Consider the following 27,698-nt stretch of genomic DNA (forward strand, 5'->3'; position numbering starts at 1 on the left):
TTTCCCCTCCTTTTTTTGGTCCTGTTTTTTTTTCTTTTTTTTTTTTTTGTCTTTTTTTTTTTGCTATTTCTTTGGGCCGCTCCCACGGCATATGGAGGTTGCCAGGCTAGGGGTAGAATCGGAGCTGTAGCCACTGGCCTACACCAGAGCCACAGCAACGCGGGATCCGAGCCGCATCTGCAAACTACACCACAGCTCACGGCAACGCTGGATCGTTAACCCATTGAGCAAGGGCAGGGATCGAACCCGCAACCTCATGGTTCCTAGCCGGATTCGTTAACCACTGCGCCACGACGGGAACTCCTGTCTGTCTTGTCTACTAGACGGTGAAGTCTGGAAAGGCAGTGATTGTGTCTGCTTCTTGTTCCAGATCTGGCATTGCCATGTTGAGCAGATCAAAATACAGGACTCAGTTACACGAGAAAGTCAGACACTGATGTGAGTTGATTCAGGAGAAGTCTATCCCATGGCGTATTTGAATCATGTGTCTGTGGTTCACGTATGCGTTGCTTTGTCTGACTTCGAATCGAACGCAGCATCTTGTCCTTTATCTGATAGCAGAATCTGGACCTCAGTAGTCATCTGAGTCCCCAGCCCGATGGGATATGTGGTAAATATTGAATGCTTCTGTTATGAGGCAGGGAACTGAAAATGGTAGGTGTATATACAGAGAAGAAATAAGTGAGAAAAAAGAATGATGAGCCCCGAGAAATCAGAACCTGGCTCATTTTAACCAACTTGGAAAACCTTCAGGAATAGCTTTCAAAGGGGAGCACAATGGATGAGTTACTTCAGCCAGAAAAAAAAAGGGAGAAATACCTTCAAGGTGGTTGCTGTGGCTCTGAGCTCAAGGAAGAGCCTGACTTTCTTCAGGGAGGTGTCTGCCTGTGGATGATTGAATGTAGATTAGCTTGGAGGACGTTTGGTGGCTTCTTGGGTGACGTAGGAAAATGTAATGGCAAGACTGGAGTTTTGGTGAACTCAGGAAATTGAGTCTCAAAAGGAGGGAGAATTGACATAAAACAAGTTTAAAAAATAGCTCTTTTGTGAAACAGAATGGTAGCTATACATGAAAGGCCAGTGTGTTAAACTGAGGGAAAGCCGAAAGTTCCCAGTTGTGGCTCAGCACAGGTGAATCTGACTAGTATCCATGTGGATGCAGGTTCGATCCCTGGCCTTGCTCAGTGGGTTAAGGATCTGTTATTGCGGTGAGCTGTGGTGTAGGCCGCAGATAGGCTTGGATCTGGTGTCGCTGTGGCTGTGGTGTAGGCCAGCAGCTGTAGCTCAGATTCAACCCCTAGCCTGGGAACTTTCGTATGCTGTGGGTGAGGCCCTAGAAAGCAAATAAAATAAAACGAACAACAGAAGTAAAAATAAATAAATGTAAATAAATAAATTGAGGGAGAGGAATCATCTGATCCAATGCAGTTATTTAGTATTTCAACCATGGATATTAGATTGTGGGATTATTCCCCGTTCCTGACCCTCTGCCCCATTCCTGTCTTTATAATGTAACTGTGAGGTACTATTCTGCTGTGGTCTGAGTGCTTATGTTTGTTCTGGGCTTCCTGGCCTTTTTTTTAGGGGTGGGGGGGGGCGGTGGTTGCACCTGCAGCTTGAAGAAATTCCTGGGCCGGGGATTGAACCTGTGCCACAGCTACAGCCATGCTACATCCTTAAATTTCTGTGTCACATAGGAACTTCCTTGGCCTTCTTAATGCATGGAAATTGCTAAGCGGCCACACAGGACAATTCAGACAAGACTTTATTGGGGCCCCTGCTGCAGCACAGGTGATCGAAAACAAGTCACAGCTTCCCTTGCTGGCTTTACTCTCTGGGGGGGGGGGGGGGGAGCAGGATGAGCTGCTCCTTATATGGAGCAAGGGTAGTGGTGGGTCCAGGGGTCAGGCCAGCAGGGTGGCTGTTGTATGCAGCAGGCCTGCCTTTGCTTCTAACTCTCTAGTTTTGCTCTGGCTCTTTAGAAGGGGCTGTTGAATTTTAGGTTTTTTGTATCTTCTGGCCAGTCATTTGCCCCAACTGTGCACACACGCAGTTATTTTTAGCCCCTTAAGGTTTCTTTTTATTTTGTTGCTCAAGGAGATGGTTGTCCAGACACAAGCTTTGCAGCCACCGTAGCAAAGGGCTGGACTCAGGTCCCAGCCTATCTCCGTCTCACCCTTACGACTTACTCTGGCTAGTGGGATGTTGGCAGACTTGGTGCAAGCAGCTTGGGAAGTGTGTACTTGAGCCGGGCTTCTCTCTTGCACCTCTGCTACCCCAATGAAGGCCAGCCAACATGCTAACCCCTAGCCCTGAAAGAGCCCAGCAACACCAGCAGGACTGCCTGGCTGAGCCCCCACTGACATCAGGCGCATGCGTATAAACACTTAGTATTCTGTGTCTGGGGGGTTGCTTGTTACACAGAAGCACGACAGCAGTAGACACCTGATACAAGGGCAGAACATCCTGGAAATCCATGTCAGAACAGAGTCATCATTATAAAATCCACTGTCTCAGGTTCTTCCCCCCAACTCTGCAGGACATCGAGTTCCTCGCAAATGTTACCTGATGGTTCTGATAATGCTAAGCAAAGTGTTCCTGGGTGTTTGGTCTTGCCGGCTCTCAGAGCACTTCTGCCCCTTTGATTGCCCTGCTCCAGGTAGCTGGGGTGAGGTTTTCTAGTGCTGAAAATGCGGCAGGTTCTTCCTCTGTGACTGGGGCCTCCCCAGGGAGACCCTATGCTCCGAGGTTGGTACCATCCCCACAGATTTTAGTGCCCATGGCAGGCTGCCCTCACCTGCTGCCAAGAGCACGGAGGCCACTGTTCGCACCTGCCAGGGTCTTTCCATCACTCCTAGAGCCCATCACGATGCTCATCGATTACAAATGATGCTCACTTTATATTTTTCTGTTTAGCAAAGTCAAGAATGAGTTGGTACACTTCAAGTACCTCTCCCATGCAGAAGATATTCATTATACATTGCTAACCTTGTATCAGTTTTTGGTGGCTGCTGTAACAAGTTATCACAAACTTGGTGGCTTAAAACTAGACACATTTGTTCTCTCACAGTTCCAAGATCACAAGTCCAAAATGAGTCATGGAGCTGGAATCAAGGTGTCTGCAGGGCTGTGCCCCTTGGGAGGCTCTAGGGGTGAGTCTGTGTTGCCTCTTCCAGATTCTTTTATTAAATTTAATTGGTTGGAGTTCCCGTCATGGCTCAGTAGTTAACGAATCTGACTAAGAACCGTGAGGTGGCAGGTTCCATCCCTGGCCTTGCTCAGTGGGTTAAGGATCTGGCGTTGCCAGGAGCTGTGGTGTAGGTTGCAGACGTGGCTCAGATCTGGCATGGCTGTGGCTGTGGTGTAGGCTGGCAGCTACAGCTCCGATTGGACCCCTGGCCTGGGAACCTCCATATGCCGTGGGAGTGGCCCTAGAAAAGGCAAAAAAAAATTTAATTGGTGCTTAGTTGATTTAGTGTTGTGTTAGTTTCAAGTATATCTCCAAGTGAATCGGTTATACATACACATATATCCATTCTTTTTCAGAATCTTTTCCCATATAGGTTGTTACACAGTATTGAGTAGAGTTCTCTGTGCTACACAGTGGGTCCTTGTTACTTATCTAGTTCATATACAATAGTGTGTATATGTTAATCCCAACCTCCTAATTCATCCCCCCCCCTCGCCCCCAGCTTCACCTTTAGTAACTGTGTAAGTTGGGTTTAAAAATCTTTGAGTCTGTATCTGGTGAATAAGTTCTTCTGTATCATTTTAAATTAGATTCCACAAATAAGTGATATCATACAGTATCTGTCTTTCTCTTTCTGACTCAGTCAGTATGGTAATTGCTAGTTCCATCCACGTTGCTGCAGGTGGCATCATTTCACGCTTTTCATGGCTGAGTAATATTCCATTATGTATATGGATTACACTTCTTTATCCATCCCTCTGTTGGCGGACATTTAGGTTGTTTCCATGTCTTGGCTATTGTGATTAGTTTTGCTATGAACACTGGGGTGCATGTGTGTTTTAGAATTATAGTTTGTCCAGGTATATGCCCAGGAGTAGGATTGCTGGATCCTATGGTACGTCTATATTTAGTTTTCTGAGGTACCTCCATAGTGTTTTCCATAGTGGTTGCACCAACTTACATTCCCACCAACAGTGTAGGAGGGTTCCTTTTTCTGCACACCCTCACCGTGTGTATTTTGTAGCCTATTCCGAGTTCCTCTGGCTGCTGGTGTTCCTTGGTGTGTGGCCCTGTCACTTCATTGCTCTGGCATCACGTCTCCCCTTCTGTACGTGTGTCAGATGCTCTCTGCCTCTCTGATTAGGACATTTGTGACTGCCCCTAAGACCTATCTGGATAACCCAGGATAATCTCCCCACCTCATCACATCTGCCAAGTCTTTGCCATATAATGTAACATTTGGATAGACCAGGAATTAGGATGTGGTGTCTTTCAGGGCTGCTGTTCAAACCTCTTCAAAGCCTATGCCCACCCAAAAACTCTGTGAAAAAAAAATCTGTGTTAAATTGACCGAGAATAGATTTTCACCTCTGGGAACGTCAATCAAGCATTCACCAAATATTTTTTGAGAACTTACTATGATCTCAAAATACTAACCCCCCCCCCCAAGGCTTAATCCCAGACTCTTACCTGTGGCATAAATCAACATATTTCAATCCCAAATAAGTCTGCTCCAGACTCTCTGATAAGCGAGTCCACACATCCAGATGCACCCACTTGTGATTCTCAAAGGGAACCTCCAAGTGAGCATTTCCCACAGTGAAACTCATCATCTTCCCCTCCCAGTGTGCTTCTTATTGCACACGTCCTTGGATGTCACTCCAAACAGCTGCTTAGGGAAGCCATTCTTGACTCCTGTCTGCCTCCCTTATCTCCTGAAAGTGCAGTCAATTGTTTTATCCTCTGAAATTTTACCCCACCTGTAAAGTCAGTCTCCTCTGCCACCTCTTTGTCAGGACTGCCATCATGCCTCACCTGGACTGCATCATGGATGGACCTTCTCCCTGGTCTGTCCATACATTTTCTCCACTCCTCTAAAAACTCTCCACTTGCCAGAGACATCTTTTCAAACACCAGACTTGATCTGGGGACTCCACACCCAAGAACACATTCATGACTTGCCATTGTTCCTGGGATGGATTTCAACACCTGTCGTGTCCAGACATCTTTCCAGGAACCTGGGGCTTTTCTAGGTCTCCAGGAGCACTTGGCATTATCCTTTTCTTTTAGAATTAAACCTCAGCCATGCTGGAATTCTCTAATTCGGTGCACCTTCCCTGCTTCCAGCACGGGGGTCACCCTTCGTGTCTGCAGAAAGCATGCCAAACTTCCTGTTTGCCTCTGAAACTCTTCGTCTTCCCTGAGACACAAACTGTACTTCCTTAGCCCGGCCATGGCTAACCCCGTGGCATGATTATTTCTCAACGACAGTGTTGATAATTAAAGATTAATCGGGTCATGATTTATTTATTGCCTACTTCCTGGTAAAAGTCTCTTTTTCCTTCTGTGGTAGCTGTTTTCTCTAGCATAGTACTTTACACGTGGTCGATGCTCAATAAATATGCCTGATTCAAAGACATCAAATGAATGCATCCTGGTGAATGAATTAGACCCAGTCTGAGACGGTCCCTAAATTCCTAAACTTGTGTGTGTCTATTATATTCACATGTGCTTTGGTTGTAGAAAGTTCTTTCATCCAAGTCCCAAACACAGTGATTCTTTGTCTTTTAGTATTTACTCATGCTGGTTTACAAGGAGAGGGCAGCTTCATTTCATACTGACCTAAACTTGTTTATCTTCCTTGATAGTTCAGGCACGGTTTTTCCTTTATAATTCAGTTTGAAAAAATATTGAAAGAGAATGGGCATGTATTTTCCTTCCATTTGCCCAGAACTCAACAGATCTGCAAATTCTATGTACACTTGTTGTTATGAAGCTCAGGCGAGTTTTTCTCAATTACATTTTTGATACTTTTGGGAGGTGAAGGAATGCATCTTGTGGTGCCTGTTCCTACTTAAGTTTGCTGGAAGCTTCTTTCATTCCTGCTTTGCCACTTTTGGAAGTTTATGGAATGTGTTTTCATGGGTTTTTTTGTTTTGTGTTTCAGCACTGATAATTCTGTTAGTTTTTACATTTGTTTTCTTTCTGTTTATGCTGTTCCTTGGTGCCTCTGGTGTTTATTGATTTCCTTCTCCTATCATTATTTTCTCACTGCATCTTAAATGTTACCTAAATAACACATGGTTAAAACCCCACAATGTTCCTTGTTTTAATAAAATGAATAATCAAATAAATAATACAAGAGGAGGCCACAGAAGGATCAATAACAATAGTTCTTTTCAACTTAGGAATTTAATTAATCCAACATGTACTCTTAAGATCCAGGACTCTCTTAATTGTTTAGTGTGCTGTGAACAAAATACGGTCTCAAATGGACCTTTAAATCCTGCTTGGCTCTCATCTCTCAAATTTAGCATAATCGTTTGCATCTCCTTTTGGTTGCCATTAGAATAAAGAGCTTCCTCCAGAATTGACATCAAATAAATGGGAAAGCCATGTTTACTTGAGTCATAACTAAGGACACACGGTAAGCACAGGCATTATGAAGATAAATAGAGCATTAGAGTAAGTAATGAGGAAGCAAAGCCACGACAGAGAAGGGGCTGCATTCTGATATAGAATATAGCTTACCTAGCACTCTAATTTGTTCTTGACCTACTTTGTGTTACTCGTATTTGTGAAGCGTCGGAAGGAGAATGACTAAACATCATGAATCAAATTATTAAAATAATATGGTTACCAGCAGAAATTGTTTGCTGAAACAATTAAATTCTTCCTAGCTCACCTTGCGGTGCTGTCAAAAGAGCACAGACTTCTTGGTTAAGTAAAAGCAGGCATCACTTTTCACCTCCTCTTTTCTAAGTTGCTTCAAGTCAGGGATCTCTTCTTAAATGCAGCACCCTCATGTATAACATGGTCACAGCGTTGGGGAATGGCTCGGATCGTCGGTGTCGGAAAATGAGACACATGACCACGGGGAGATCTCGACAAGGCTCTTTGCTTCTGCAGAAGGGCGCAGGCACTCAAAACGCGTGCAAAGAAGAAAAGACCCTCCCTATGTATCCCTAACACAGGTGATGCACCTGCCCCCTTCCCATGGGTCAGATCAGGGCACACATTCTTCTCAGTTGGCTAATTTGAAACAAATTGTTACTGGGAGAAGAAGGAAAGAGGAGGGGGGGTTGCAGGAAGGTGTTTCAGCCAAAACTGGAGCAAAATGGAGTCACCAAGATTTCCTTTGATAAAAAAGACATTATGTTACTTTTCACAATAGGATTACCTGTGGCGGTGGGTGGTTCTAGATCTTAAGTGTGCATCCAGGGATCCCCCAGCCCTACCCTTCAGAGTTTCTCATCTCTAAGTCTGAATTGAGGCTCCGAATTTGCATTTCTGTTGGGTACCCAAGTGATCTGGGGACCACCATTCGAGGAGATAACCTTTTAATTGTTCAGAAGCCTGATGAGAAGCTTGAGACTCTTGCCCCAGAGATGCTGGGTGAAGTGACTTCAGATGACTGGAGTGGTGGTGATTCAGCTTGTACCTGCTGGGTAACCATTAGTCTCCAGAAATCTTTTGGCTCCACATGTGGTGATATGCTTAGACCAAGTTGGGTCTATTTCTGTGTATTTGTTTTCATTCTCTTTTCATAGCCAAATATTCTGAGTCCCCGAAGGAACCCGAATTGGTCAATGGGTGTTTGCTTGCTTGTTGGATGACTACATACATTTAAGCCTTGACTAAGGGAATGTAAGCCCATCCCCCTGCAGAATCCAGGCCTCAGTGTCTAGGGTAATTGAGTGTTACCTTTCCCACGCCTGGTATCTCTAGGGGCCCACAGACCATTCCACCGCTGGAGTTGGGTAAAGGCAGTCCATAGACAAAATTCCCTTAATTAAACCGTGTTTTGCCTCTGTCAGCGTCTGAGAATAAGCACTTTTTACCTAAGATCTTATCTTTATCAATGTTTCATATTTATAATCTAAGTTTCGCGAGTCTCATAATCATTTGTGTATCTATTAATGTGCAAATACTTAGCCAAATAGGAGACCAGAAAGTCTTTGAAAGGACGAGTTTCCTAGGTCATTCCCAAGTTTTGAAATTGCAAATAATTCTCCTAAAGCTACCCCAGGCCTATTTTCTTAAAATGCAAAGAAATCTCCACCTAAAAGAGTCCTTTGTGCAGGGAATAAACAAAGACGTTAGGCTTCTTATGACATTTAGAAAAATTGGAGGAGGCCCTTTCTGATACTGGATCATTGTAGAAAGCAGGTCTGGTCCTAAATACAAGAGTCTTAAGTCACTTTCGAAGATCTCAGAGTGCATATTCAGTATTACTTTGACATACTCTTTCTTTAATCAACATTTGGTGAGTGCTAATATATTTTAGGCTGTGGGTTAGATTTGGGGTATGAAGATCAGCAACACTTCGACTCCGGATGTGAGAAAGTGACTTGACAACAGTCCTTTCATTTTGGCTCTTTAGTGGGAGCCCCAAAAAGTAGAGTATAAGCAAAGTGGAATAATCAGTATGATGAGGGTAGGGGGTTGACCAACCAATTAGGGAAAACTTTAGATGGAGCTTAAGGGATCAGAATTGTCTGCAACCGTCTATTTGTAATAGATAAGAGGATTAGACATAAGTGATTTTTCTAAGTCATACATCATAGTTCCAGCCACATGGTGGGCAAATCGCCTGTTTGCAAAGATTATGTCCTATCTGGTGCTGATGCTGTGAAGGTGGGAGAGACCAGACTTGAGAGTTTGATTAAACAAAGTTGAGGTTCTGGGAAGGGGATTGAGTCTACGCCGTTACGGGCAAGATGAGGTTGTGTTCCCATAGGGAAATCGTAGGTGGTAGAGGTCACCTTGAGCAGTTATCGCCCGAAAGAACTAATTAGTTCAGGCAGGCAGACGTTAACAGCCGTGAAACTTGCCAGCAGGAAGTCAGGCTCCACTTGCTGTGGCGGAAGGCTGGGCAAGTTATCCTCCATATTCAAGAGCACCGTGGTCTCGGGGATTTTCTAAGACGGGTGTCCAGGCCCCTTAGGCTAGTTAGCTAAGGCACGATGCAAAGGGGGAGACCAGAGGAGACCCAGGTGGTGGTCCACGGAAGCCAGAAGGGGAGGGTCAGCATGGCCACAAAGCAACCTGATGATGACCTCAGAGTGGCAGATGCTAGCTCCTTGAATTCTCGGGTCTGGGGTCTCGGTTCGTGCTGGACCTCAGGAGAGCCAGACCTGCAGGTAAATGTCAAGATTTCTGGTAGGAGGGGGGACATGGAATATGGAGACCAGGTAGGGCCACATGGATTTTCCTTACTGGATGTGTCTCTAGAGAGGAGACCTAAGACTCCTGTAAAAAGGGCAGAAGTCAATTTTAACTCAACATACACAATCACTTTCTTATCTGCCGCTGCTTAAAGTCCCTAAGACTCCCGCTGTGTAGTGATGGGATAGCAACTTCCCATGTAAAAGTCACGTGAGCACAGTCCCCTGGCATGAGTATACCACTGCAGGGGCTCCTGGACCCTGTCCTCCAGCTGTATGTTTCAGCATCATCTGAAGACAACAGGCTGGACACCTTGGCTCGGAAGTTCAGAGCTGTCCACACATGACCAGAGTACTGGGAGAGGCATGTGTATATTTCCCGTAGCACCAAATTCAGACATAGGCTGAGTGACCCACGGCAGGAATAATGTAAAAGATTTCCAAGTATCTGATGACAGCATTGGACTATTTTACCACTAAAAGACCTTCTAAGCCTTAAATGATTTGTCTCTGATTCAAGTCATATAAAGCATTACAAAGAGGTATCTGGCTCTTCGGAACAAACACAGTTCCTTTTTACAGCCCAAACCATTCTTAAGTCTGAAGAGAGTAAGGATAGCCTATCTCAAATGCCCTAAATGCAACCACATAAATAGGATATCAGATATCTCAGTGGAGGCGTTCCTGTCATGGCTCAGGGGTTAACAAACCCAACAGGTATCCGCAGGATATGGATTTGATCCCTGGCCTTACTCAGTGAGTTAAGGATCTGGCTTGGCTGTGAGCTGTGGTGCGGGTTGCTGACAAGGCTCGGATCTGGGGTTGCTGTGGCTGTGGTGTAGACTGGTGGCTACAGCTCTGATTAGACCCCCAGCCTGGGAACCTCCATATGCCATGGATGTGGCCTTAAAAAAAAAAAAAAGAAAAAAAAATCTCAGTGGACTGTAGAGAGAGCCCAAGAAACTATATCTGATCACTTGTGATAGAACATGATGGAGGATAATGTGGAAAAAAGAATGTATGTGTATAGAACGTGTGTGGGTCATTTTGCTGTAGAGCAGAAATTGGCAGAACATTGTAAATTAACTATAATAAAAAAAATTTTTTTTAAATCTCAGTGGAGCAGTCTCTAGGGCAAAACAAGGAGGTGACTTGAGGAAGACACAGAGCATGGAAATTTTTTTTTAATTAAGAATACTTTATGGAATGTCTCATTAGATAAAAATGAACTGCAACAGAGCTATCTGGTAACTTGTGACAAAGACTTCTAACACGTAGCAGTTTAAAGTGATAAGCATATATTATCTTGTAGTCTCTGTGTGTCTGGAATCTGGGAATGGCTTAGCTGTGTGGTTCAAGCTCAGGGCCTCCCACAAGACTGAAGTCAAAGTGTCCACTGGGGCTGTGGTCTCTGAAGGGCCTGGGGGCTGGACCGTCTGCTGACAAGAATGCTCGTCCCTTGGCTGTGGGTCTGAGGCCTCAGTTCCTCATCACAAGGGCCTCTCTCTAGGGCCGCTTGAGCATCCTTACAACATGGCAGCTGACTTCCTCCCACATAGGTTATGCAAGAGGGACCCTACAAAGTGTTGATGCTCTGGACTTGAAAGTCACCTGCCATCATTTCTCCAGTCCTCTGGAGATTGTACAAGCCAGCCCTCCTCCTCATGGGAGGGGACCATGCGAGGGCACAAAAACCAAGAAGGAGGCATCACAGGGGACTATTTTGGAGGCTGGCTGCTGTACTGATCTTGTGACCAGACAAGAATGGATTTCACCTAATTTGCAGGCCATTGTACTGACTTTGGGAATAAGAAATACATAAATAAAATTCTTTTTTTTTTTTGCTTTTTAGGTCCACTCCTGCAGCATATGGAAGTTCCCAAGTTAGGGGTTGAATCAGAGCTGCAGCTGCCCGCCTACAGCGCAGCCACAGCAATACCAGACCTGAGCCATGTCTGCAATCTACACTTAGCTGTGGCCCTTCTGGATCCTTAACCCACCGAGCAAAGGCCAGGGATCAAACCTTCATCCTCATGGATACTCCTCAGGTTCTTAACCCACTGACCCGCAAGAGGAACTTAGAAAATTTAAAGTATAAAATTTATCCTTCTGAGAGACAGTAAAACTTCTGTCATTCTTGAGCCCTCACAAGTCAAGCATCTCGGCCAAAGAACTCAGAAAAATGGTGCAGATATAAAGTCACGTGCTGCCTTTCTGCGTCTTCAGACTTTGCCAACCGGGATGCTTATATACACGTCACCTCTACCTTAGACCTGGTTTTCAAAATATGAATGTCAAGCCTGGTGTAATCCAACTGAGGTTTTAGAAGTAAGTTAACATTTTTTTTTTTTTTTTTAAGGGCTGCACCTGTGGCATATGGAGCTTCCCAGGCTAGGGGTTGTATTGGAGCTACAGCTGCTGGCATATGCCACAGCCATAGCAGCACAGGATCCGAGCCACATCTGTGATCTACACCACAGCTCATGGCAATGCTGGATCCTTAACCCACTGAGCAAGGCTAGGGATCGAACCCGCATCCTCATGGATCCTAGTCAGGTTCGTTAACCACTGAGCCACAAAGGGAACTCCCCGCAAGTTAAAATCTTCATGTCATGCATGATGAAGACAATTCAAAATTGGTGCACTCAGGTTTAGCCAATAGACCTATATTGAAAGCCCCACATGCAAGTCACTTAATGCAATTTTGCATGTTCCATAAGAACGAGGTGAAAGCAATTCTGATAGCACATTTTTTTTGATCCAGTGTATCTAAAATATTATCATTTCCATGTGTAGGCACATTAAAAGTGTTTGACGTACTGTGTCTAGAATCCAGTGTGAATGTCACACTTAATGCACATCTGCAATGTACAGGTGTTTGGTATACGTGTGAGGCTGGTGGTCCCTGTATTGGACAATAAAGACAATCTACTGGGAAAAAAAAAGAAAGAAAAACCAAAACTCTAGCAATCTCTCTCACATCAGGCCAGACCCTACCAAGAAGCCTCCTTAACCATGTGATGCAGGCCATGTCTCTGTGGCTGTGTCCCTTCCATTGCTGGCTGAAACCAGGGCTTCCAGGTGGTGGCCACTTAGGTCCAGCTCTACCTGGAGTTAGAGGAGCAGTCACATGCCCGGCACTTGCCTCACCGCCTCCAGCCCACCCAGCCTGGGAAGGACGAGCATCTCCTAGAGCTCATGGCTGATGGAGGCATTTGGACATTTGTTTTCTCTCAGTGCCCTGACCTGGGCACCCTGCCCGTTTGGGCACTGGTCATCACAATTGGTATCACAAGATCCATCATAGAGGGCATTTAAATTATACGCCTGGAAATCAGAGGTGTGCTCAAGCCTCCCGAACCACATCGTTAAGACCATGGAAGGAATTGGTGGCCCAGTGGAAAATCAGAGCACGGGTAGCAAGACGTGACGTACAGAGATGACGTGGGGTCAGGCATGAAGACGTGTCCCCTGTAGTAAGCCAGGTGGGAAAAAGAACTGATACACACACACACATTAAATATATAACTGATTTACTTTGCTGTTATTTTGCTGTGTACCTCAAACTAATAGAATATTTTAAATCAATTCTACTCCAACAAAATTTAAAAAAAGAGAGGGAATGAACACTTGTCTCTTGTTTTCGGTGATAACCTGTATGGGCAAAAGAATGGAGATATATGTATATATGTATACACACACACACACACACACACACACACATATATATATCCATTTTTTCCTATATATCTGACTCACTTTGCTGTGCACCTGAAACTAATGCGATGCTGTCAGTCAAGTATATACTCCAATAAAATTTAAAAAAGAGAGTGAGAACGAGCACTTGTCCACAATCCGCTTCTCTGGGATCAGGTGCATGGGCAGAGGTCTCGGATGTCATGAATTCGTGAAGGGAGAGGTGACCTGAAGGCCACCACAGGCTGCCAGCCAGCAGCTGGGAACACTTACCTACGGGCTTCTCTCTGGGCTGTGTTTGACCCAGTTATCTGTAGCTTAGAAGATCTGTGACCCTCTTGCAATCCACTGATGCACCAATGGCCAGTTTAAATTTATCCAGAGGGAAGTAGCATCCTCAATTTTTAGAATGATAGAACATGTGCTCAAAACTGCACACATGCCTATGTGACAAGGAAATCGTTTTATTTTTTTTATTTATATTTTATTTTATTTTGTGTTTTAAGGGCCACACCCGGGCATATGGAGATTCCCAGGCTAGGGGTTGAATTGGAGCTGCAGCTGCTGGCCTACACCACAGCCATGGCAACGCCCGATCCGAGCCCCGTCTGTGACCTACACCACAGCTCACAGCAACGTTGTATCCTTAACCCACTGAGCGAGGCTAGGGATCGAACCTGCCTCCTCATGGCTGATAGATTCATTTCCACTGAGCCACGATGGGAACTCCACAGCAATCATTTGAAATGGAATGGATGTTCCGTCACAAAAGCAGTACTCCAGACTTTGCTGTTAACACTGAAATGATTTCTGTAATCTTAAAACTCTTTCTTTAAAAGACAGAGTACAAAATTCTGTCCTTTCCTGATGTTTGGGTACAGGAATCTTTCTAGGGAATATTAAATGACGGTTCCTGGATTTGGTAGATCTTTCAGAGTTTTTCAAATGCATTTCCATTACTGCAAGAGGCCAAATCAAATTAAAAAAAAAATTTCCTTAAGAAAAGGATCAGGTTGTACTACACATTACACTGTCATTGAACTGTTTACACGTTAGGCACGTAGATGGACAAGAATAAGATCGGACTTGCGTGTGCTTTAATTACAACAAGGGATGTGTTAGAGTGGCAAGACTGTGGGTGGTGTTTTTCTCTCCAGACGTCTGATGTTGATGTTTTAGCAGCATTTGTACAAGTTGTAAGAGAAAGCATGTTTCTAAAATCAGAGACTCACCAGCTAGTTTAGCTGCTTCCCCAGTATTTGAGCCCCAGGGGGGAGGTGGTGACATGGAGATGAAGGAAGGTGAACAATGGCTTTCCTTCACTGAGTCTGTCACCATGCAGGGTGTGTCCTCTTCCAGAACTTTCTTCGGGAACAGACTAAACTTGTCCAAAGGTGTATGCAGGAAGGAATAGCATAGACATGTCCACGGTGTGAGAAAAAAGAGTTTCTTCTAATACGGAGGAAAAAGCTGGTGTATTTATAGATGAATGATTGTCATTTGTTTGAGCTCTAAATTGAGAGCTGGTGGGCTGTGAGATGTTCTTCGTGTCTTAAATAGCTTCTAAGGTCCCATGTTCTTCTTCCCAGAGTCACTTTTCTCAAATGGAGAGGGAGGGAGCGAGGGAGGGAGGCAGGGAGAGGGGCTGGGGTGGTATCTTCCTATTTCAGCCACAGGACTAGATAGATTCTCATCCTACTTGTAACTCAAAGGAAACTTTCCCAAGCACAACCAAAATAGCTCCCTTAGAATTTCACTTGATGAGAACGAGGCCCAGAAGGGCTGGACTGAGCGTGTTAAATCAGATGCTATTACCATGGTCACGTGAGATGACGTATTTGCATTTTTCTGATTCCATTTAAACTGAGTCTTTTCAAGAGGTCCAGCTGCTTCAGAATATTTTTTCCACTGGCCTGCTAGTGCATGAAGTTCCCAGCCTGAAGAAACTGAATCGTTAGAAGACCCTTGTTAAAGATACATATGTGCAACATTGTACGTCAGCTACACATTAATAATCATCATCATCCGAATAAAAGAATAAATACGTGTGTGGAGTAAATAGGACCACAATCCAAAAGCACCCCGCATCAGCCCATCAGCTGCTTGACCTCAGTGCTGAGTTCACTTGGACTGTCCTGGAAAAGAAGAGACGCAAAAGCTCTCCACGGTCATAAGCTCTGGTTTTCTGGTCCTAAAACGACAGCTACCTTCCGTCTCTCCTTCCTTCTCAGTCCACTCTGGCTATTTCCTTCATCCATAAAGAACAGCCCGCCAGGGTCATCAGAGCCTTTACCGTCTCCTTAAGTCAGAAGCACGTACGTGCCTGATGCTCCTGACTTGCCAGTTAAGTTCTCATGTCCCCTTTGTGGGAGACCAGGCTTGTGGAAAGCGTCTTTTTCCAATCTCAGTTTTCTTGACTCTGTGCCTACCTTGGACTGCTGACGAGGATGCCGTGCCCACTTTCCAGTATTTTGCATCTCACTGCCTAAAGGGTGGACAAGGAGCTGCCTGTTCTTCCTGAACTGATGGGTAAAGAGAGGACGATTCAAGTTTTTCTTCTTCTGGCCAACTTCAGTCATGATGTCTCGTTGGCTCCAGACTCAGAAGAGAGGGTGGAAATACAGTGACCCTGCTGGGACCCGGGAGAGGCAGACAGGTTCTGGACAAGGTGGGGTTCTGACCTGGGACAGACCTGGTCACCTCAGCTACCTTCGCCTCCACCAGGGACACTCCGTGGGAGACGGCCTTGTAAATACGGCCATTTAGCGCTCCTCCTCTAGGTCCAGAACCGGGGAATGGCTTTGGGACCTCTTTGAGGGCTCACCTCTGTTCATAATCAGCTCTTTATTGATAGAATCAGCAGCACGTGGGTTAGCAGTGAGTAGAAGACCAAAGAGCATGACTTGGCATGGTGATAGGCATCTTGGCCAGCTTGCAGAAGCTACTTCTGCAAAATGGAAAAACCCATGATGGGATTTAGCAGCAGGTGACAGTCAGTGCTGCGTGGCGAAACAGAGATGGCATCAGCAATGACACATACAAATCTGATAATGTCCAGCAGGTGTGATTCACTGTCTGTCCCTGTCCTCTTTCTCTGGGTGTCAGGCCACACTGTTGGAGATTTAGAACCCTGTTCCCAGGGCATGTGTGTCTGCTTGGACGTGGATTCGTTGCAATGTGGCGTTGGACCGGGCAACTACTTCTGTGGGTCAGTTTTTATTAGTTACAGCTCACCTCACTTTTCCCAGAGGCGACCCCTTCTAGCTGGCAGGAGACACAATGCTTAGCATCTTTCTGTCAGTTGGAGACAGTGCAGAAACTAAACTTGCAGCAAATGTTAAAGCATAGGTGGGAGGCAGGACATGTCCCTGTCATCGTCATCGCTCCAGCTGCCAAGCCCTCCTAGTTTGTGAGCATTCTGGGAGCAGGGTAGAGGGTGCGGGCTCTCCTATGTTTAGGGTGCTTACAGAGTTAACACGATGAGTCTAAAAACGTGTGTAAATAAATGTCTATTAAAAACAGGTAGCAGCAAAAAAAAAAAAAGGTATTACAGTTGGATTTTAGCCACATTACAGGTGTATAAACAATGATTCTTTTTTTTTTTTTTTGGTATTTTTGTCTTATTAGGGCTGCACCCAGGGCATACAGAAGTTCCCAGGCTAGGGGTTTCAAGAAAGAATATAGACGTCAATAAAATGTGAAGGAAATTTTCAGATGAAAGACAATTTGATTTAGTGTCTTTTTATATGAGTGATCTTTTTCTTCATGATAGGAACTTTAAACCTCATCAGTGTGGATCCAAAAACAACATTTAATTATTATTTTCTAGGCTACACATTTGGACACAGTACACCTTGAAGGGATGGAGAAATAATTTGTCTCTGCTTATAATTCATGGAATCTCCCTGGCTGTGGTTCAGATTTTTTTTGTTTTTGCTCAAGGATGGTTGAAATTTGGGCAGTTCAATCAGGTTCCAATTATGTGAGAATAGCATTTGCATTCTGGTTGCAACTGAAGGTTTTTGAATTCCCACCCACTCTCTCTTGGCTTGAACTACCATCCTCACCAGTCTAAAGAGAGTTGAGTCTTTTAAATAAGATTAAGATGAAGAAGGAAAAAAAAAAAGGCTAGGCTGAATGGGAAGCACTTAGAAAGGTTCCTGATTAAGTTAGATTTTCCTAAGATGTTCAGATCCCAGGACGCCTCCTCACTCCTCCAGTTTGAGATCCCACTGAATAAAGGACATAGCGTGAGCTGACCATAATAACCTGTAAATTAAAAAAAAAAAAAATACCATGAAGCTGACCGTTTAAGTCTTTCTGGATTTCTAGCTAGTGTATCTCTTAGACAGCAAGATATAAAATACATGTGAGATTTTGTGTTGGTGCAGCCTGCTTCATACGCTACTATCTCCTGGGTCATAGCTATTTTGCTCTGTGGGACTGAACTATCATGTCTGTTCTTTGGGCCGTTTAGACTTCAGTAGTTACAAATGCCAATAATATGTAAAGTAGTTTATAGTATTATAATCCTTAGTAACTGTATAGCAAGTTAGCATAACTCTGCATTTATTTTATTTACTTATTTATTTTTTAGGCCTGCACCCACAGCATATGCAAGTTCTCAGGCTAGGGCTCCAATTGGAGCTGCAGCTGCTGGCCTTTGCCATACCCACAGCAATGCTGGATCCAAGCCTCATCTGCAAACTACACCACAGCTCACGGCAATGCCAGATCCCCGACCCACTGAGCAAGGCCAGGGCTGGAACCTGAATCCTCATGGATACTAGTTGGATTTGTTGCTCCTGAGCCACAACAAGAAAACTCCAGGATAACTCTAAATTTTGAGAAAACTATCAGATTCCCCCCCCCCAAATAATGGCATTTTATGTAACGAATCTATCACTTAACAAATAGGTCACTTGAATTTGATGCTTTCAAATATATTTGAATCAATACCTGAAATTATATTTATATGCATATACATTTAAACATAATTTAAATGTAAAATGTAGATTTTAATGGAATTATACCGATTGGAAAATAGTGCCATTCTGATTAGTGACAAACATTTACATGATTTATTTTTAGAAACTCTTTAGGATATAACTGATATTTGGTCAATACAGAAAATTATCGTCTTAATGTTTTTGTCATTAGTTTTTACATAAAACAGTGCAGGGGTTTAGGCAGAAGGTACACCCCTGTTTGAAGGTATGACTTTGGTTTTATGACACATGGAAAGGAGATCTTTGGTATATAATTGGTTAGTTCAGTATGTGTGTATTTTAAATAATTCAGATTCCAAACAGCATGACCTCAGCATGTTGCCCTATTTTGGAAAGGCGATGGAAGTAACAAGGGTTGGGGCACATGAATCGTATTTCAGAGGCAAATTTCAGCTCAGAGAAAAGTCTATAGAAGCATCCTTCTGGTGTTCCCATTGTGGCTGAGTGATAATGAACCCCACTAGCATCCATGGGGTTGCGGGTTCGATCCCTGGCCTCGCTCAGTGGGTTAAGGATCCAACTTTGCCATGAGCTGTGGTGTAGGTCACAGACATGGATCAGATCCAGCATGGCATAGGATGGCAGCTGCAGCTCCAATTTGACCCCTAGCCTGGGAACTTCCATATGCTTCAGGTGTGGCCCTTAAAACCAAAAAAAAAAAAAAAAAAAAAAAGCAAAAACGTCCTGCTTTTCCTTACCTGTTTTTCCAGATCCTGGTTGCTCAAGTGCAAGTGCATCTTCCACTGACCTTGATCCTAGCAGAGTGGGAACGGAGCATATATTTTTCATGTTTTGCCCTTTAATTCAAACAGCATTGTTATTGTAGGAGAGAGGTTTAGATCAATAGCCCTAAAGGGAAATAAAAAGGAGTAGTCTAGAAAATACTCGACAATATGTGTCATGTGCCTTAAAGGTATTCTTTTGTTTGGCTTTTTGATTCTGTGTTGGGAGAATCTGGCCCTGTTATGCAACAAGAATGTAGAGCAAGATTTAAATGCAAAGATATTCTCTACAGAAAAAGTGTATAATTAAAAAAGTAAGTCAAGCAAAATGATTAGGTAAATTTATGGAAATAACTTTATTGTTTATACGAAAAATATGCAAGCCTACGAATTTCCAAGTACTGGTGAAATAAGACATGACGATGACTCACCCAAAATTCACCCCAGACGTAATCTGTGTTCATGTTCAGAGGCCGTCTTTCCAGACTTCTTTTGATATGTGGATACAGTCTTTGCTGGTCAGGGAAACAAATAGAAATATTTCTGAAGAATCAAGGTTTTCAACTAAAAATTAGTTACTGCATTTTTCTTAAATTTAGCTATAGAAAAGGCAGCTGAAATGGTAACAAAAGCATTGCTTAACTTGAAATATTTGGAGCTAAGATGTCTAGGAACCTAATGGGGTATAAGGTGAGACAGGGTCAACAGCATGAGTGAATGTACCTCAAACTCACTTTACATTGTATCATCTGAAATAGGACATCTGGTTAAACCAACTGGTGCTTAAAAATGTGGTGTGTTCTTGAGTTTAAGGAGACTCTGTCTTTCCATCTATCTCTCTTCCATTTCTGATCATCTCCTTTCACTGAAAGACTGTCTGGAGAAGAGAAGCCAGCCCATTCTCAGGCCTTACCCCTCAAGCTGGAGGAACCAGACCACAGCAGGGTCACTTTCCCAGTTAGAGCCAAAGAAATGCAGACTGCAGTGATGGGCCCTCCACCAGCCAAAGAGAAGAAAGTCCAGAGTCAAAAAACGCCATCAGTCTAGGGCCCTTCCCGAAGGGCAGACGTGTTATTAAAAACAAACAAGAACCAAAACTTAGATGCAACTCGTGTAGTCTTGAAATCAAGATCCATCACTCATGATTCTGATAATCCATTTATGTCCATCTTCATTGATGGTTCAATATCCATTCATAACAAATAACTCATCATGAAAATATCTGGTGAATAAAACTCTTCTTTAGCAAGAGAGTTGTATCCTACAATGAAAATTTAAAAAAACACTTCTTACACTTCAAAATTCTTTAAGAATAAAAAGAAACAAGAGAAAGTGAAGATTTTATTGCAAGAGTATGATTATCATGACAAGTTTTCCAAACAAGTGGATATCAATAAGAAAATGTGAAGTTAACATTTGTACATAATTCTCCTTCCATTTATATCTAATGAAACTGAAGAAGAAGCTGAGCCCATACGTTTGCTTTGAAATAAACTTTGCAAACTTATTAAAAGTAGCAATTTGTGTGTTACACTCCCAACCTCTCCTCCAAAAGTAATGTTTTAAATTTATCTTGTGCGCTGAACGCTCAAATACCTGCATTCTTTTTTGGCTCTGTTACTGCCATTGCATGGTCCCGCGGTAGCCCCCCGGGCCTCCTCAGAGAGGTGACGTGAGTTCCATCACACTTCCTGCCCTCACTTCCCTGTGAAGCTTTGTGAAAGACACTTTGTTGGAGGCCTAGACCTATCTAGAGCTAAACTAAATGACTAGAAAGAGCAGTAGTTTCCCCGTTAAGAGATGCTAAGTATTGCTCTCCGCAGGAAAAGAAAAAAATATCAACACTCAGGTCAACGTCAAGACACTACTCTGCCTCCTTGCCAACGTGTCCCCACCTGAAGTTGCCCTCATCCTCCTAGGAGTGCAATCCTCAGACATTGCCTTTCCAGAGTCTTGTGTTAATTCGCTTACGCCAGCGTTAGTAGAAGGGGCTTGACACCCCCGGTCCCGAGAGCGGTCCAGGACCACACTGTTGGATAGAACTGTCTGTGATGCTGGGGATACTGTGCCTCCTGTGCTGTCCAGTACAGCAACCACTAGCCTCATGGGGTCACAGAGGAGCTAAACTTATCATGATATTTCATTCTAATCAGTTTGAATGTAAGTGGCCACCTGTGGCTGGTGGCCATGCCGCAGGACAGGACAGCTCCTGTACGTGCTAAAATTAGTCCATGATTAATTCCTTGCAGGGTTTCTCTGCCACTGTGAGTGGGGGTTTACCTCCTCAGTCTTCCTGCTCTTCAAGGGCATATTGTTAGAAAGCAAACAGGTCAAGCATACACACAGACATATAGACAGACAGACAGACACACATACAGTCACTCACTTTCCAAGAATCAGCAGCAGTTCTCAGAGTTAATGCAACCTATCTTAATCCACATGCAGGAAGAGGAACTGTTTCCAAACTGAGGAATAATCTTCTTCATAGTATTAGTTCTCTTGAAATCTTTCCTTTTTTCCAATACCAAGCCCCTGCCGCACTCAATGCTTGAAAAAGCAACCACGCCCTGACCAACAGCACAGCCATCCTTTTGTGAAACAGAGGCTGAACTCCCTAAACCATTCCTGAGAGTTTAAACATTTATGTGTTTCAGTTACAGTGATTCTTTGAGAGGGAAATGTTTTGATCAAGCGAAGCCTAAATCATGAGCTGTTGCTCAGTGACATAGAAAATCCATTAAAGTAGAATAAACAGAAACAACAGACCTCAAATATTAAAAAAGAGAGAAATCAAGATATTTTCCTTCATCTGCTTGAGGTCTGACTTTCTCATTGTCTTAGCAATTATGATATTTTATCAAAAGATAATGGAGGAGTTCCCTGGTGGCTCAGTGGCTTAAGGACCCAGCATTGTCACTTGCTGTAGCTTGGGTTCGATCCCTGGCCTGGGAACCTCTGCATGTTGAAGACACAGCCAAAACAATGAAAAAAAAAAAAAAAGATACTGGAGCCTCTTTGACAGCAATGGGTAATAATTTGTTGCCATTAATGGCCAGATAGTGACGTTTTAGGTTTTGTGTACTCTGTCAGAACTCAGCAGCCCCGCCCTTGTAGCCCCAAAGTGGCCATAGACAACGTGTCAGCAAGTGAGCATGGCTGTATGACAGTAAAATTTTACTTAGAAAAACCAAGCAACGGGCCAGGACTTGTCCTGTAAAGCTATAGGTTGCTAACTGTTGGAGTAGAAGGAAAATATGAACCTATATGGTTGGTGAACACTGCGTATCAAGGAGGAGAATAAGCATTAAATATGTCATGAAACAAGAGGGAGACTCGTTACTGTGCGTAATGGGAAAGAAGATTTTCAAGGATGCGAGGGACAGCCTTAGAATGTGCTCATGGACAGGAAACAGTGACTTGTTGAGTGTTGTGCAGAAAAGCTAAGAAAGGGATAAGGCAGGTGCTGTCACCATCTCAGGGCGGGACAACAGCTGGTTTTCGAATCCCACCCCCCCCCAATCTGAGAAGCCCGCAAGATGCTGTGAATAGATCTCTCATTTAAAAGCTGAATGTGGAAAGCCTCTCCTGAAGGATGCTTTAAAATTTTTCCATGATGGGAATTTTGAGCACGCACAGAAATAGGCAGAATCGTGTAGTGGGCCTCCTCATTCCTGCCCCTGAGCCCCCCAAGGCAAGGACCCTTTGTCTTTCCTGCTCCATCCCCACCTCCCTCCTGCATCTGTAACATGATGTGGAAGAAATTTTCATACATCAAATCCCTTTATCTATAGGTATGTCAGTTGGCATCAGGCTAAGATGAGGATCCAAGGAATAGCTCTCTTTTTAGGGTCACCTTGTATGTCCATACATTGGACCAAAAGCTAACTTTTTATCCCATGAATTGAATGCATTAGAAGAGATGTTTGTCTTTGGGGGGTAACATGGTTTAAAACAGGAAAACAGGTTGATTTATTTGCTGAAAGTTCATAAAAATAAATACCATTTACACACATACGCATATATACATGTACACACACATGTATGCATACACACACATATACATAATGTTATAATATATGTATTTTATACTAAGTTCAATTCCATATAGGCAGTGACAGGAACTAGGTCATAGCATGAAGAAACCTATAGTAAAATTTACTGATTCTCAGAGATCGCTGGGCATGTTCAGCTAAAAAGCAGTATCATGATTAGTCACCCGCGCTCCCTGGGGGATTGTGACCTGACTCAAAAGAGCAAAAGAGAAGGCGATGTCTTCTGAGGGCAGGCTCAGGAAGTGTTACTTCCTTCTTTCAACAGGGTAAAGTAACCTGGTCTCATTTTTGCATTTTGAAAAGAACATAGCAAAGCAAGTCTATCAGGCTCAGGTCCAGTCAAGTGACTTACTAGAGTTATCAGGAAGTAGGATGATTAAAGTCAAGAGTGCCCCTTTGAATCAAAAAAAAAAAAGAGGGCCCCTTTGGTGCCCATTATCTGTGAAAAGATTGCCACTCATCCATGAGGCTGTGCCATAGAGGCTGACCCATTCAGATGAGGAAGCGAGGTTTGCATCAGGAGATGGTGGTGTTTCTAGAAGCAGAGCTTCAGTCGCGTGCATTGGATTCACCTTCAGTGTCGGTGTGTTGATCAGTCATCTCCGCTGGCAACTGTCCTGGGAGCACCAGCAAAGCACTCGTAACACTTCCAGTCCTGGGGCCGTGGACCAGAACAAGTTGGGTCAGAAACTGACTGATGAAAATGCAAAGTTATAAAATGATTCGAAAGCCCAGTACACTGGTAAAATAAGCCAACAGAAGATTAAGATTTTTGATTCTAGTTGATTTACAATGTTCTGTTAATTTCTGCTATATATAGCAAAGTGACCCAGACGTACATCTATATACATTTTTTTTACTCATGCTATGTTCCATCATGTCTATCCCAAAAGATTGTATATAGTTCCTGGTGCCGTACAGCAGAACCTCATTGCTTATCCATTCTTTTTCTTTGAATTAAAACACTTTTATTGTAGTTGATTTATAATTGCTTATCCAAGAGTTCCCGTCGTGGCGCAGTGGTTAACGAATCCAACTAGGAGCCATGAGGTTGCGGGTTCAGTCCCTGCCTTTGCTCAGTGGGTTAACGATCCAGCGTTGCCATGAGCTGTGGTGTAGGTTGCAGACGCAGCTCGGATCCCGCGTTGCTGTGGCTCTGGCGTAGGCCAAGGGCTACAGCTCTGATTCGACCCCTAGCCTGGGAACCTCCATATGCCATGGGAGCGGCCCAAAGAAATAGCAAAAAAGACCAAATATATATATATATATATAATTGCTTATCCATTCTAAATGTCAGAATGTGCATCCACTAAGCCCAGACTCCCCATCCATCTCCCTCCCTCTCCCTCCCCCTTGGCAACCACAAGCCTGTTCTCCGTGTCTGGGAGTCTGTTTCTGTTCTGTAGATGGGTTCGTGTGTGCCGTATTTTAGATTCCACATCTAAGGGTTATCGTATGGTATTTGTCTTTTTTTTTTGGTAGGGCAAGTTTGTCTTTCTTCGCTTTGGTTGGTTGTTCAGAAAGTGGGCACCACTGACCCTCGGGGCCAGATGGATCCAATGGAGGCTGAGTGGTCCTGTGTAGGAGATCTAGTAGCATCCTCAGCCTCTGCCCCCCAGATGCTCGTAGTGTCTTCCCTCCTCCATCACAACAAGAAAAACTTTGTTTGGACATTGCCAGACGTCCCCAGGGTGAGAAAGGAGGCAAAATCTCCCTCAGGTGCGAAAGCACCACAGCTTTCGAGGCACATAACGGAGTGGAGGTGTGTTTCATGGGAGAGCTTACCCCACAAAGATATTCTGTGTTCCAATATACATAGCGCTTGCTTTACCACATACCCAAAGCCTTATGATAACTCCTGATGGGAAAGATTCTCTCTTTAGTCATTAGTTATGGAAGTACAGTCTCTGTGGTATTAACTAAATGAAGCATCATAAACCAAGGTACGCAGGCATGCTTCCTGTAGGAGAACCCACTCCCCTGTGCGACAAGGAGCCTGGCACCTGAAGGCTCATTGCTGGAGGGGCTGATGTGCCTTGACTCCTGTGTTTCCTGGGGTATGAGCCATTGGCCCTGGGTGATGAAGTCTTAGCAAAAGGGACCTCCCACTCGGAGAGAGAATTAAATGGGATCCCTGTTTTGGAAAGACAGAGCATGCATGCTGCATTTATGAATGAGGTATTAAGTAACTGCTTGCTTTGAAAAGACTCAGTGACCAGCCGTGACACTGATGCGTGTCGTAAAGCTCAGTGGAGTTTTTCCTGAGCTGCCTCTGGTGACAATTCAGTGGCCATCAGGAACCATCAGTGATGTGGGAAGGAAATACATGGGAGGAGGAGCCTTTGGAGTTTTGTTAAATTTTTTTTTTTTTACTGAAATATAATTGATTAACAGGGTTGTTTTAATTTCTACCATACCGCAAAGCAAATCAGATATACATACACATTCTTTTTATATTCTTTTGCATTAGGGTGTATCCCAGGATATTAAATATAGCTTCCTGTGCTATACAGTAGGACCTTCATGTTTCTTCATTCCACAGATAATATTTGGTGTCTGCTAACCCCAAACTCCCAGTCCATCCGTCTCGCAGCCACCCTCCCCCTTGGCAACCACAAATCTATTCTCTGTGTCTGTTTTGTAGATAGGTTCGTTAGCATGACCCTTCTATTTTCAAATGCTAGCGTCAAAATCCAAATGCTTCAATATGCCATGGATTAAACATCATTTAACGCTGTTGTTGAGCCCCTAGTTGAGCGTAGTTGTTGATTTTCCTGCTCATTTTCTCTTGGACGCCATGAATCTGCAGCTCTTTTTGTTTGAGGAGGTGCTGCTTTTCACTCTCATGAACCTGTAATGGAATGAGCTGGACCAGGGCACTAAGACTTTCCCGTGGTCTCAGGAGACCCTTGGAAATGGGGCTCCGTTGGCACAGATGTGGTGCTACCTGGCCTGAGGCGGGAGGATGTGATGGACTTGGAGTAAAGAGCCCATTGACCTGCCAGGGATTGGAAGCCAGTCCAGTCGGGGTTCCTCTTACAGATGAGGCTGTCGAGCGAGACTCAGGGAGGGGAGAGCACGCTCCCAGGATAATTCAGCGAAGCACAGACATCTTGAGTTCTGCTGCTTAAATCCAATTTGTATCAAAATCGATTAAACCAGCTAATCAGGTAGAGAGTTCCAGGAGGAAGATGCACTGAACTGTAAATTGGCTCATCTGTGTTGAAACCAGATATAAAGTTACTAACAGTGGCCCCACTATGAGGGGTTCTGAACACTGATCAGATGACTGTGTATAACCCGAAACACCTCAAGGGCCCTTCCTATCCTCTGTCCCGTCCCACATTCCGCACCCTTGGGCACTCGCTCCTTCTCTTCCGACACCACCCTTTAGATAACCTTACAGCCTCCGAGAATCACAAAATGGTATAATGCACACGATGTAGAGAAAACTGCTTGCACCTCTGCTCTGACCCAAACCAGAGAAAATGTGGGGAATCTATTTCTTTCTCTGTGCCTTTCCGGTGAAAATTCCGTGTCGTGCCTGTTTCCCGTGAGTACAGGATGTCCCTGGGCGTGTTAGCGTGAGGAAGGAGAAGGCAAAAGACTTTGCAGAAAGGAAAGCAGGCGGCTCCTCCCTGGAGGCTGCTTTCCCCCCTTTGTCGGAGCCCCGGATGTTGTACTACTGCAGTCTGAGGACCAGGAGCAGGAGGGAGGCAGACACTGAAGACCAGACCCATGAGTGGCGGGGGATAGAGGGCGAAGGCATTAGGAGGGCAGTGTGTTTGCTGCTGAGGATGTGCCAGGCCATCGAGAAGCTGCTGAGTCCAGCTGGCCACGGCTGAGCTAGCAGGAGGGTTTCAAGTGCCCCCGTTAGAGCTTAGAGCTCTGTCTGAATCATACACTGCAGTCCAGCGACCACCCTCCCAGAGTGACCAGGTGCGGCTCCGTACCAAACATGCCAGGGATGGGAGGATGGTTGTGGGGCATTTCTGCTGAGTGTTCCTGGATGCTGGGATGCGTCTCCATGGACACCCTCGTGATGCATGTCTTTACTGGGAACCTTGCACAAGCCTGGTCATGTTCTCCATGCTCCCCAGCAAAGCCTTGTTCTAGATGTTTCATTACAGGGGCGGGAACAGCAGAGAGGTGGTGGATCTGGTCGTGAGGAGAGCTTTGGAAAGAACAGCAGGCTGGCCAGAGGGGGACGTGTGGCGCTGAGACCTGGGGAGGTTCCCAGGAAGTCAAGGCAGGGAGCCAGAGTGGAGGGGTTCAGGGAGCGCCTCAGAGCCAGGTGAGAGGCATGCGGGGCCAGACCATGCCTGGCTGATGCCCTTTTATTCACATGGAAATAGCCAAGAAGGCATTCGGGGCTTCTGAGCAGAGACGGAATAGGGGTTGGCTGCGATTTTAACGGGTTTGCTCTGACTTGAGGGCAGGGCAAGGTTGCATGAGGCGAGGGTGCTGAAACAGCAAGTGGAAGAAGGACTGGTTTGGACCCACCTCACCAGGAAGCCCTTCCAGGGCTGGGGGGTTGCTGTCAAAGCCAAAGAAGCAAAACTAGCCCCTTTTCAGTTGAAAGCAGGAGATGCAGCTTCCTTGAGCCTATTGCTTGCATGCAGACAGAAACCGAACTCCTCCTGGATGTGAGGGTGATCTGGCTGTGACACCTGCCACCCCACTGATCGCCAGGGTTGAGTTGGTTGATCTGGCTGGCTGGCAGGTGTCCCCTTTCTCCCTCACTGCTCCATGTGTGTTCTCCCCGAAGCCACACACTTGGTCGAAGGGGACGATCCTCCCCAATAGAGGAGGACCGTTCTTCGGTGAAGGGTACACGAGTAGCTCTGCTCCCCTCTTAGAGC

General features: G+C 44.7%; 1 long non-coding RNA gene across 2 annotated transcripts in view; it reads left to right on the forward strand.

Annotated features, from left to right (window-relative positions):
- LOC102165752 overlaps nucleotides 1–27,698 on the forward strand; it is a 334,775-nt gene that overhangs the window by 292,888 nt on the left and 14,189 nt on the right. The window lies entirely within an intron of this gene.

Source organism: Sus scrofa, chromosome Y (genome assembly GCF_000003025.6).
Source record: "Sus scrofa isolate TJ Tabasco breed Duroc chromosome Y, Sscrofa11.1, whole genome shotgun sequence".
NCBI classification, from domain to species: Eukaryota; Metazoa; Chordata; class Mammalia; order Artiodactyla; family Suidae; genus Sus; species Sus scrofa.